Below are 13,330 nucleotides of genomic sequence, written 5' to 3'. Positions count from 1 at the left end.
AAAGTATGCAATGTTATTGCACCTGATCTTCTGGCTAATATCGAGTTTGATAGCAAGGCGAGAAAGGCTTTGTCTGGTGGGGAGAGGCTTTGATGTGCAAAGTCTAGTCAGTCATAGTTGAACGGTGAGTGGCTACAATGTGGTGGGTGCAATGTGCACGTGATTGATCATGCTTTCTCCTCTTTTTTATTGGAGATAGTAGAAGCAAGCAATCCACAACATCATCCTTAGTTCCTTCCTTTAATTTTCATCATCCCTCGTTCCGTTGCAACCTTAGTACTCCACTTGTTTCTCCTCTTCCTCTTCTGTTTTCCAAACTGTTGCACTACCTAGAATGTGAAGCAACTAAAAACAGTTTAGCCAAAAACGAAACAACTGTCCATAGAAGACAGACCAAGTAGAAAAGAAGAAGAAGCAGAAAATGGTCTGCATCGTCCTTGTTTCCTGGCCTGCTCCAGGCCACACAAACCCCACTCTTCAATTTGCCAAACTTCTCGCCGCCTGCGGCGTCGATGCCATCTTTGTCACCACCACACATGCCCAAGCCCGCATTGCTTCCACCACCACCGCCACCGCTGCAGCAAATGGAATCTCCTTCGAGGGCATCTCTGATGGCTGCGACATGCCAAACGGTGATGCCAAGGATCTGAACTACCCTCTCCAATTCCAGCACCATGGCTCGATCTCCCTCTCTGGTCTCGTTCGTTCTGTCGTGGCCGCCGGCCGTAAGGTGGATTGCATCGTCTACAACTTCCTTGTCCCGTGGGTGGCCGACGTCGCCTTCGACCTCGGCATACCTTCTGCTCTCCTCTGGATCCAAGCAACCTCCCTCCTTGCCATCTACTACCACTTCCTATACGAGTCTCCCCTTCTCTTTGATGACCTCTCTGTGGAAATCAATCTCCCTGGCCTCCCTCCTCTGCTCTCCCATGATCTCCCTCCTTCGCTCCTCCCAAATAATCCTCTGCCTCTCATGTTACCCCTACTCAAACAAAACTTCCAAGCGATCAAGGACTCGAAAACCAAATGGGTGCTTGTCAATTCCGTCGACACACACGAGCAAAACGTCATATCATCACTGAGACGAATGACTATAAACCTCCTCGGGATCGGCCCACTGACTTTCTCCCCATCCCGTACAGAAACAGAAACTAACATCTCGACTAATGATAATCAAATGAATTCACGCGATATCACTACTCCGAAGCACCACCAAGAAGACGACGTTATCAGCTGGTTGAACGACAAACCGACATCATCGGTCATCTACATCGCATTCGGCAGCGTGACCAACATACCACCTGCGCAGATCGACGAAATAGCAAGAGGGTTGATGGAAACGCCACACTACTTTGTATGGGCGATCAGGTTGCCGGAAATCTACGGCGGTTTTCCGGGCTGTTTCGACGAGGTGGTGAAGAAGAGGGGGGTGGTGGTGGGGTGGTGCTCGCAGGTGGAAGTGTTGGCTCATCCATCCGTGGGGTGTTTTGTGACTCACTCCGGGTGGAACTCGACGTTGGAGAGCTTGGTTCACGGGAAGCCCATGGTGTGCATGCCTCAATGGGGTGATCAGGCCACCAACGCTAAGATTGTCACTCACTTGTGGAAGACTGGCATGCGTGCGATGAAGAACGAGAATGGTGTCGTGGGGAAGGAAGAGTTGAAGAGGTGCGTGGGAGTGTTGATCACGGGGGAAGAGATTGGGAGGGAGATGAGAGAGAGCGCTTGCAAATGGAGGGATCTAGCCAAGAAAGCAATGGAGAAAGGTGGGGCATCAGATCGGAATATCCAGGCATTCATCGACGCTCTGAAATCATCAAAGTAGGAATCCCCCTACACAGTCCTGTGTCTCTTGGAGAGGATGCTGTTATAGATTATGGGCACATCTTAGACTATAGGCTTTCTCTTATGGCGTGTGTGTGTTGTTATGGTGCACTACCAACATAACCTGTTTGGCTGGAAAAGTATTCTGTGTGTTGTTATGGTGCACTACCAACGTAACCTGTTTGGCTGGAAAAGTATTCTGTGTGTTGTTATGGTGCACTACCAACATAACCTGTTTGGCTAGAAAAGTCATTTGTGTGTGTGTTTGTTGTTATGGTGCACTACCAATAAACCTGTTTGGCTGGAAAAGTCATTTTTCCCTTCAATACGGATTTGAACATGTCGTTGTCTCCCTTCATTATGACATAATTGGTGGTTGCCTTCCTAACGGTCTACTCTTCCCTGTGATGATTATAATATTTATTGGTTATTTAATTATCTGAGCATAAATGCATGTTTTCAATTTTGATTGGACCCTCTAATTCAACATTTATTTTATTTTTGTGTTTTTTAAAATTTCTTCTCTTTTTATTTTTGAGCTTTTCTATAAAAACCAGAATTTAGAAAGGGCTGGATTCGAATCGATTCGAACCCGAATCGGCCGATTCTCTAAATTGCTTTGAGAAAATGATTGATTCTGTTCAAAAATATAACATTGGTTTTAAACACTGTTGTCAGTATCGGTATCGGCTCTGAATCGTTTGGCCAACGATCCAGGTGATACCGATTCTCAAGTGAATTCGTTCTGAATCACCTAAAAATAATTAAATCATATTTATTAAAATAATATTAAAAATTAAATTTTAAGCATTTTTTACATTTATTAAAAATAGCCAATTCAGGTTAGTATCTTATCGATGTTTTGCCTGACAGCATCGGTTAATTTTTTTTTTTTTGCCGTCTTTAATAGGGGTATTCGGCCTTTTTAAGAAGGGGGCATTTCACTGCCAACTAGGGGTGGGCAACTGGTCCGGCAGCCCAATGGGCCAAGCTAACAGGGCCCACCATGGGTCGGGTTTGGGCCATGATTTTAGATCCGAGCCCGTTAGGTATTGGGATGAAACCCGGCTTATTATATACGTGGGCCGGGGTGCCCCGATGGACCTGAGTTATTTATTAATTTTTTTAATAATATAATTTTTTTTAAATTAATAATAACTTGGATAACTATTATTATTTAGCTAATTAGTTGCATGAGACCTTGCTATTTGTTAATTATTATTATTTGCCTAATTAGTTGCATGAAAACTTGCTATTCTCTCGTCAACTCATAAATTCAGTACCGCATTTTATGCATTTTAAGATTGGGACAGGCCTGACCCGGCTAGCTTCACATTAGGCCTATGAGCCAGGCCTTGGGCTTCTCTTCAAACCCGAATCCGTTAAAAACCAAGCCAAAACCCGGCCCATTAATAAACGGGCCAGGCCGTTGACCCGGGGCAGTACACGTACACTTTGGGGCCCCTCTTTAATAAGGGGTGCCCCTTTTACAGGGTTGGGTACAACACTTTATAAAGTGTTTTGCACCAAACACTGAATCTACTTTGTCATAATTTACAATAAGAGCAGATCAGGAGAACCATGCAGCTTATTTTGGATATGTGAGAGACCATGCATACCTCCACCAGATAAGATGTCAGTGGGGCGGGGCTGGGCGGGGGACAAGGTCTCCACCCCCGCCCCGCCTCAAGATTAGAACCTCCATCCCTGCCTCCATCCCCAGCGGGGATGGATTTTAACCTCCACCCCCCGCCTTCATCCCCGTTTCATGTCCTCCATCCCCAGTTCAAACAGGGATGAGGCAGGGCGGGGCAGCAGGGGCGTAGCTAGGGGGGGCAGGACTGGGTTGTAGCCCAGTCCTGCCTCCCCAAACAGTTAATTTTTTTTTTTTTAAAGCCCAGTCCTAGCCCTGCCCTGATTTCATATGAAATAGATTTTTATCCATTTTTTAGCCCAGCCCTGACTGCAGCAAATAGTTTGATTTGTCCATATGAAATAGATTTTTATTAATAATTGTAGCCGTTTTTTATTTTATCTCAAAAAAAAAAATTCGGGGCCGCTGCCCGAACCCCACTATCACACAAATACATTTTTCTTTCTACACTCCTGTTTGCCCCCCCCCCCCCCCCCCCTCACATGAATCCTAGCTACGCCCCTGCGGGGTAGGGATATTGCGGGGGAAAGTGATGGGGACAGGTCGGGGCCGGGATGAGGCGGGGATCGTGGCGGGGACGGGGCCGAGCCGACGTCCATCCCCGCCTCCATCCCTGAACGGGGATGGATTTTAACCTTAGTCCCCGCCTCCATCCCCGTTTCATACCCTTCATCCCCGGTCCAAAACGGGGCAAGGCGGGGCGGGGCCCCGCTTTCCCCCAGTCCACTGCCATCCCTAGATGTCAGATGGGGAGGCCAACTTTAACAGTTGTCATGATGTCAATGGATTGGATTTTTTCCAATACCGGACCGAATTCTGGCTACATATGTCAGATTCAATAAGCCAAAATTATAACTTATTTATAATCAGATCAGATACTTCCGCTAACTTTCTCCATCCCAATTTGAATCTGAAACTTCGATTAGTGGGATATGGTATTGGATAAATCCGATCCGTTTACATCCCGTGATACATTTTTAATTATTACGAACTGCTATGAGGAAAGGAACTGAAACTTGTGATGGGTCCCACAGGATGTGGAATGACCCACCCAGTGGGGGCAAAGAGGAAAGGTTTTGTGTGGGACCCGCGTACAACAATGTCTTTATTAATTTGAATTGTTTCGAATTAAAAAAAAATAATCACGCTTCAATGTTGTTAAAATGGACCTCGAGGGTGAATCGTCCAATAATGGAATAATGGGAAAAATCTATTTAGGGGCCAACATTTTGCCCTAATTCCAAATATGAGCTACACTTTTTCGGAATTCCAACTATGGTCAATCTTTCTTTGAAAACAGTCCAATAGAGACCCTAAGTCAACATCTATCATCTTGGAAAACTATCTTTTTTTTTTGTCCTTTGAAATTTGAAAAGTATTTATTTATTCATCATCATAAGAAGAGCAAAAGTAAAGCATTTGAAATTCGAACTCTTAATGATGAAGATCACTGTTCTAATTTGGCTTGTAATATAACTTAGAGTTAAAGGACAATATTAAATGTTAGCCTTTGACAGTTAAGGGAATAGGGGTGGCAATTTCTGACACGACCCGCCAACCCGACCCGCCAACCCGCCTCTTAGGCGGGTTCGGGTTGGGCTTAAGCCAACCCGTTTAATAAACGGGTCTACCCGCGTAACCCGTTTATTAAACAGGTCGGGTTCGGGTTGGGGGTATGCCAACCCGGCTGACCCGTTTAATAAACGGGTTAGGCGGGTGGGTCAACTCGCCAACCCGACCCGCCAACCCGTCTGCCTGACCCGTCAACCCGCCAACCCGACCCGTCAACCCGACCCGCCAACCTGCCAACCCGATCCATCAACCGCCAACCCGACCCGCCAATCTGACCCGCGAACCTGAAAACCCGTTTACCCGACCCAACCCATTTATTAAATGGGTTGGCGGGTCGTGTCGGGTTACCCGTTTATTAAACGGGTCGGGTTCGTGTTTGCCACAGCTGACCCGTTTAATAAACGGGTCGGGTTCGGGTTGAGGTATGCTGACACGCCAACCCGCCAACCCAACCCGATTGCCACCCCTACAAGGGAAAGTTGTGCTCATATTTGAAATTTCATAAATGTGAGACACATATTTGAAATTAAGGGCAAAACGTTAGCCCCTAAATGATTATTGTAATTTATAAGTCCTCATATCCATCAGTTTTGGTTATTATAATAACTGCCTATCTTATCTAAATGGGCTTGTTTGGCAGGATATGTTAGTGCATGTCACCATGTGTTGGGACCAGAGGTGTCAATGGGCCTGGTTTAACCCAACCCCACTCCTACCAAACCCTATAGGGTTCAGGTATGATGACAAATAAGAATATTCTATTAAGATCCGGGTCTGGACCTGAAGGTTTGATTAATACATGAACCTGGGTATAGTTTGTGAAATTTTATATCAGACCCAGCAGGTTGATTTTTCTTACTGTATACCCAAGTAGACTCATGTTCGGACCCAATACTATACCCAAAAATCTGGTACAAGTATGGTTTAACATAGGTCCGAACCAAACCGTACCCATTGACACCCTTAGTTGGATGTTGCAAGTTCAAAACCCAATGGTATGTTGTGTAACTGGTAGGGTCTCCCTAATCCCAGGGCGCACACACACACACATATATATATATATATATATACATATATATATATATGGGTAATATGCTTTTTTTGCCTACCTTCTCGTTCTGACTCATTTTTCTCCTTCAAAAAACATCATTTTTATCATTTTTTTTCTCACATCTAACACTATAGATGTGATTTATGAGAGTCGATTCCCACTAGCACGCTAAACGCATTTAACAAATATATATATATATATATATATATATATATATATATATATATATATATATATATGTGTGTGTGTGTGTTTTGGGTAAAGTGTTTAGCCCACTTTGACACCTATGGGGGTGTTTTTTTTCATTCTTATATGAAATATATATATATATATATATTGTCCTTTTCTATAAAACAGCTTATCTTGAGTTCGTCTTGTCAAATCAACGGCATTTTAACCACTTTGACTAAACAAAGGCCAACTGGTCGTTTTTAAGATCATGCATTGACTTTTAAAGTAAACTATTAGAGAAGGCAGTTTGTTGTTGTTGTTGTTTGTATTAGAGAAGGCAGTTAAACGGAATTACCAAAGTGTTAAGTGTTTTTTTGTTAATAAATTAAATGCTACTAATTTTTCTTATGATTATTTACAAACATACTTTTTTTTGTAAGTCACATTCAAACCTTGAGAAAACTTATAATTCAAATGCACACTTGGGTATTTGTTTAGTTATTCAAATGCATAAATATGGAAACTGCTTTTCTTTTAACCATAGCTAATAATTAATTAATTTATGAAAAAGTCAATTTTACCCTGATTTAATATTTTCACAACCATTTTTACCATCTCTCTGTCTCAAAAAATACTTCAATGTACAAAATAACATTATAAGTGTACGCATGTATACGTTGTGTGCTATTCAAATTCTTGAAAGCTAAAGTTTCATACGTTAATCAAACAGTTCAAGTGAGAGAGAGATCCTCCCATCCCAGTCCTTAGTTTGTGGACATTTTTAGATCATTTAGAGCTAAAAGAACTACCAGTTTGAACTCATTGATAGCATATGCACATCTGCACCAAAGATATATATATATATGATTGAACTTATCGTGGAATGCCCAATCATCGAACAAAGGTCGGACATGCTGGGCGACTCGGATTAATTTTTTTCTGTGTTTATGACCTTTAGTGGACTGCCGCTAAAGGTCTTATCAGAAAAATGACATTTAGTGGTTCAAGACCGTCGCTAAATGGTCATTTTTGCAAAAAAAAAATTTGTAAACCGCTGATTGCGCTTGTGTTTATCGGACATAATATCAAACTCGGCCTACTCGATATATATATATATATATATATATATATATATATATATATATATATATGGTATAAAATTTCACAAACTATACCTAGATTCATGTATTAATAGGACCTTCAGCTTCAGACCTGGGTCCTCGAGTCTTCTTATTTATCACCATACACGGACGCTATAGCATTTGATATGGGTCGGGTCGGGTCGGGTCGGGTCGGGTAAACCTGACCCGTTGACACCCCTCGTGTTACTTCCAATATTTGCCTAGAGTGTATTGGCATCTCATAACTGATCTTTTGGATATTGCTTTGCTTATCTCTGCTGCTAGGCTTCCCTGACTTAATTTACCATAGGGCCAAGGATGACGATTTATTACACTCACGTATTGGCATCCATTTTTTTAATTTCTCATGGACTGGAAAGAAATTACATTATTCACATCATACACATGAGCCTAATCGGGAGGTTTGTCTTTCCAAATAGATCAGCTATTGATAATAGCTAAATTAGCAAGAGGTGTAGCTATATAGCATTTGGATCTGAACCTTTCACAGGATATGCTTATCACCCCACTGGTGATGGATCAACAACTGTATCTACTAATGATCTTAATTAATTACTCGTGCTTCTGGCTACACGTTGGGCTATATGCTGACCCAGATACCCTCACCATCTCTTCCCCAGCAGCTTGCTTCACCATGGACCTTGTTCCACCTTTCAATTGGAGGAATCCATCTACCAGACTAAGGGGTTTGGCGTAGTGGGATGGGGCTTAGACTGTTTGACAGGCAGTCTAGGTTCAAATCCCCATGGGCATCAACCCTGTGTAAGCCGAAGCTTGGTGGCTCCTTGGGGTCGAGAGGTAAGCCCTCAGTGTTCAATCCATCTAGCAGCATTGCGCCATTTCATAATAATAGGGTGGATGATATTTTTTCCAATATGGAGTACAATCTCCCTATCATCACCAAAACAGTCTAATAAATTCTTGATAGGGTATGTTATTACCTTAAAAAATGGAATAATTCCTCAGTAGCCATATTTTCCCAATTGTGACTTGGAAGGCCACTGACCAACATCAAAAAAATAATTTATTTTAAAAACCATTTTTACCCCATCTCCAAAAGCTCTTCCTCCACTTCCCAAAACGGTAATCTCCTTTCTCCAAAATAATGGCAAATCTTCTACCAAACGGATTTACTAACAAGTGGGAGGAGTCTTTTTCACTCTTTGTGTTGAACACGCATTTACTAGCAAATTGAATGTAACGCTTCAAAAATTTAGACTTGAAATTTTTATTTTTATTTTTTTTAAAATACAATAGTAGTCATTTTTAAAATAGAAATCTGATCTAATGTTCAGGCTCAATGCATGTTGAAATCAAATCATTCTGAGATTTATTTTCCCCATTTTGAGATTTTTTTAAATATTAGGAAGTACCTACCCTATTTCATATTGTACTTTAAAAAATTATTTTAAAAATTTGGATAGCATATGCGCTATTTTTTAGCAATAATGCTTACGAATTTACTGAAATTTGAATAGTATTTGGCTTATTTTATTTTGAAAATCCATAAATTATTTTAAAAACTTTAACAGAACCTTCTCTATTTTGTTAAGAAAAATCCAAAAGTTATTTTAAAAAATTTAATAAAACCTTCTCTATATAAGAGTATAATTAGACTAACAATTTGACATAATTACCATATTTTGGTCTATAAAAGAAATCCTAAGGGTTCTTGAGAGAGCTAAGAGATTCTATAAATCTATATGAAAGCCTCAATGAGTTCTATGAGTACATACCTTATTTATTTGTTAGAAGTAAAAAATTTGAGTAGTGCTTTCATAGTATATTTTAAAGATCTCCTTTGAACGTGGCAATTTTGGTAGCACTTTCGTTGTACCTTCTCAAAACCTCCAACGATGAGCAAAAATTTTGGTAGCGCTTCCGCAATAGGGTATCAAATCTGTCTTCAAAAGTACACGGCTTCTACTACTAAACTGTAGACAAACAGATTTTAGCTAGGCAGGTAGGGTTTTATGGTCAAATAGACAGAGAAATAAGAATAAAAATAGGGTTAAGGCATTAAAACAAGAGATAGAAGGCACGAGCAGAGAGAAAGTGAAGAGAGAAGCTAGTGTGGTTGTAACCCCTCAAAACTTTAACCCTTAAATTTCAAAGAAAACTTTTTTTTTAAACAGCGAAAGCAACCTTTTTATTTGGGCTAAACATTTTGGGTGGGTTACAGTACAATCAATCATCATAACTGAATTAAAATGTGAACATTAAGATTTAATTCAGTTTCAATAATTTTAAATACATATTAGAGTATTTTGATAACAATAATTATTTTTTCAAAACTATCATCAATAAAAAAAAGATTGGCTCTCGATGTCACCTAAGCATTTCGCATCTGCTCCGCAGTTACACATCATAATCTAGCTGAAACCCCATAAAATGGGTCAGACTCGTGAAAGCCTAGTAAAAAATAACATACTTGCATGATGTACGATATCAGAATGCATTCACATACAACCTTAGATAGATTAATCATGTCATACACATATTAGCATACTATAATATAAAAATCATGCTAACAATTAAAATAACATATTTGTTATAAGCACATCCATTTATGCTAAGTTTTGCATCAACATAATAAATTATGCATATGCATAAATATTTACAAAATGCATGAACATATACAATATGCATGAACTTACCATTTCAGTATTGTGAATCCTTCATTCATGAATAACTTCTTATCTTTACTTATTATTTTTTTGCTTAAATGATGAATGTCATGTTCTATCTATATGTGACTCAAAATTTTATTTCATTTGCTAATATCTATCTATGGGTACAACACGGACTCTCTCATATGGAAGTACGACTCAAATTTGTATTTTCAAATAATTATGTCTTCTTAACCTATGTGATGCCCCAAATGTGCATACTCTAGAGAGAGAATAAAATTTTATAAAGAGAGTTCCCAACTCCTGCAATCTTGATATATCAAATTTTCTGCATGAGTCTTACCTACTACACTGAGGATAAATTATGGTAGTTTTCCCGGTTACTGGTCCTGTGAATGTGGGACAAAAACAATATTTTATGCTAAGTTAAATATCCTAAAGAATCGTCAGTATCATGCTTACTCTCTCAATAAGCTCAAAGAGAATTAATTTTATTGTGATTTTTTTTAACTAACACGCTTGATAATCCTGCCAATACAAATATGCAACCACATTCAGGATTCAAATACAACAATATTCATGGCATTCTATGAATGCTTTTTATTAGTCTCTACCATAAAATCAATACAATAATGCAATTATTATATATTTACACAGTCAAAGTAGGTTGATCATTGACATTCATGCATGCTCAATTTAATCAATAATCAAATACATTCATTTAACATGCATCCCATTTAAGCATTAGTAAATATGTTGTAAAAAGTAAAATACAACTCGGCATTTACACATGCAATATTGAGTAGTTTGGACCCCTGTTAACCCAATTTTGGAAAACTCACCAAAAATCATAGGTACCAAATTTAACTTTCAAAGTTTTACTGAGATTGCCCCATCATCTTAGGAACACAGTCCAAGAAACAGAATTGTAAAATTCGTTGTAATAAAATCAGGAAAGTTCTGGAACTGAACCCTGTTCAAAAAACATATCAAACAGATCTTGTTAACTGCTGAAATTTAATTTAGTTTGAGGAATTTCTCAAGATTTACAGAAAAATCTTTTGACAAAATTCTTTTTACATAATCATTTTATACATGTTATCTTTCATTTAGATTTTTCATAATTTATTTTGATCAGTTTTGATTAGGGTTTTAGAGCTTTTAAAGTCTTTAGTCAAAACAGTTATGCTAAAAGGAAAGAAAATTTATGCTCTATTGCAATAGACGTTTCGTCCTCCAAACTAAACCAAACGGGATGAAACAAGATTTTAAATTCAAGCCCTAGATATGCATCTTTAGTAATTTTATTTTAATTTATTTACTTTGTTTTCATGGAGATATTGATTTTTTTCTAAAACAGGTTAGAATAAAAAGTGAGGACAGAAAAGCCAAGATTCAAACTCATGTAAGATTCATTAAGCAAGAACAAGATTCATGGTAAAAATCTATACAATCATGATTTTTTATGCTCTTAACATATTTACAATATCATACAACACATATTTGCTCAGATTCATGCTAATCTTGCTAAAATAATAACACACATCTTTCAAGAATTATAAAACTTTCAAAAAATATCTCAAATATGATTATATCTATGCAAGAATTATAAGAAACCCTAAATAATTATAAAAACATAGATTTTTTATGCAATAACATGTTTAATCCTGATAAAAATAAAACAATCCATCTTACATGCTTAGATCAACTTTTTTTTATCAAAAATATCAAAACCCTAAAATATTTTTGGCAAAACCTTCTTCAAAATGATTTTCGCATATTTTTAACCAAAATCTATGCAAGAGATATATTTATAACATCAGGATCCATAAAAAATACCCAAAAACATGCTTCTATATTCATTATTTATGCTGAATAATCAAATAAAATACAGATCTATCTATTCACATGATTTTTGCTTTTTAAGGTTTCAAAACTAGTTTTTTCCAAATCATTTTCTTAAAATCGGTCTTCCAAAACATGATTTTGGGTTTTCAAAAATCTTTTTCATGCAGATCTAATAGTCATAGATGTTCTAGGCATAGATTACATAAATATCTAATCCCTAGATAAAAAAGAAAGTATACTAATGCATCCAAAATTAAACATCAAAAAAGTAGAGATTTCCTACATAAAACACGCTTTTTGCAACGATATTGTCACTTTTTCCTCCACTTGTACCGTGTTCCGAGCTATATTAGACCTTCATTAGGGTGGTTGCAAGTTTCTAATGGAGGTCTGGACTTTCCTAATAGCTTGGAGAAAGAAGGAGATGTGAGGAAGAAGAAGGAAAATATGCACATCCCTATCACGAGGGCCTGTATTTAATGATAGGCCTAGGCAAGAGTTTCATCTCTAATATAAGAAATTAATATCTATTATTTTTTATTAAGAAAATAAGTAAATAAATTATGGTCATAACTTATTAAATTTCAAAATTAACTAAGCTAACGAAGAAATGTGGGGTCTTCTTATCCTGGCTTGGGCTCTAGTGACATAGTAACCTTACGGGAGGCCTACAGACCCAAAGACTCAACAGAATTCGATGTTTAAATAATTGATTTGATAGCCCTCAAAACATATATTATCACTGTGGTCTTAGATTTAATCATACATATACATATCAGTAATAAAATTTAGTTGATGCTAAAAAACATTGATTTTTGACCTACAATTAGGCATGAACTTTGATCGATGATAAAATACTCAAATTAACAATAATTTTGACATGCAAATAGTCAATTTCGATGCCCTTGAAATGAAGAACGTTGAGGTCGACTCTGATTTAATAGGTAAGATCGGTATAGGCCAAAATTTCTATCAAAACACTAATAACATTGTTTGAAGTGTTTGACCCTATGGGTCTAATCCAATGAGATTGGATCCAAATACCTAAGTTATATCTAACCTAAGTAATCCTTAAGTAGATCCAAATGTTATGAATTATATCCAACCTAATTAAGTTGGATCCAAATATCATGAGTTAAATCCACTACCTAATATAAGTTTCAAATCCATATTAGACATAAATGCTAGAATTTAGACCGAAATCCAATATCTATAATCTAAACATACTAAAATCATTTACATTCTTGTTTAGTCTATATATTTTAAATTTTATAATTATTCTTGTATTGTTCTTCATAACTTGAGACTTAATTTCTTAATAATTTGAAATAAAAAAATCAAGAATTTCAAGAAAACCAAAAAATTGCATTAATGTCATAGATGCAGATAAAGTTCATCATTTATTCATTTTAATTGTCAAAGAAAAATCTTGGGTTTT

At 37.7% G+C, this 13,330-nt stretch overlaps 1 pseudogene; it reads left to right on the top strand.

Moving 5' to 3' along the window:
* Positions 1-421: 421 nt before the first annotated feature.
* LOC149811561 (UDP-glycosyltransferase 75C1 pseudogene) lies at positions 422-1,825 on the top strand (annotated as a pseudogene).
* Positions 1,826-13,330: the final 11,505 nt, after the last annotated feature.

Source organism: Nuphar pumila, chromosome 17 (assembly GCF_984573655.1).
Source record: "Nuphar pumila chromosome 17, dmNupPumi1.hap1.1, whole genome shotgun sequence".
NCBI classification, from domain to species: Eukaryota; Viridiplantae; Streptophyta; class Magnoliopsida; order Nymphaeales; family Nymphaeaceae; genus Nuphar; species Nuphar pumila.
Note: the sequence above shows the minus strand (reverse complement) of the source record. Positions and strands in the feature narration are given on the sequence as shown.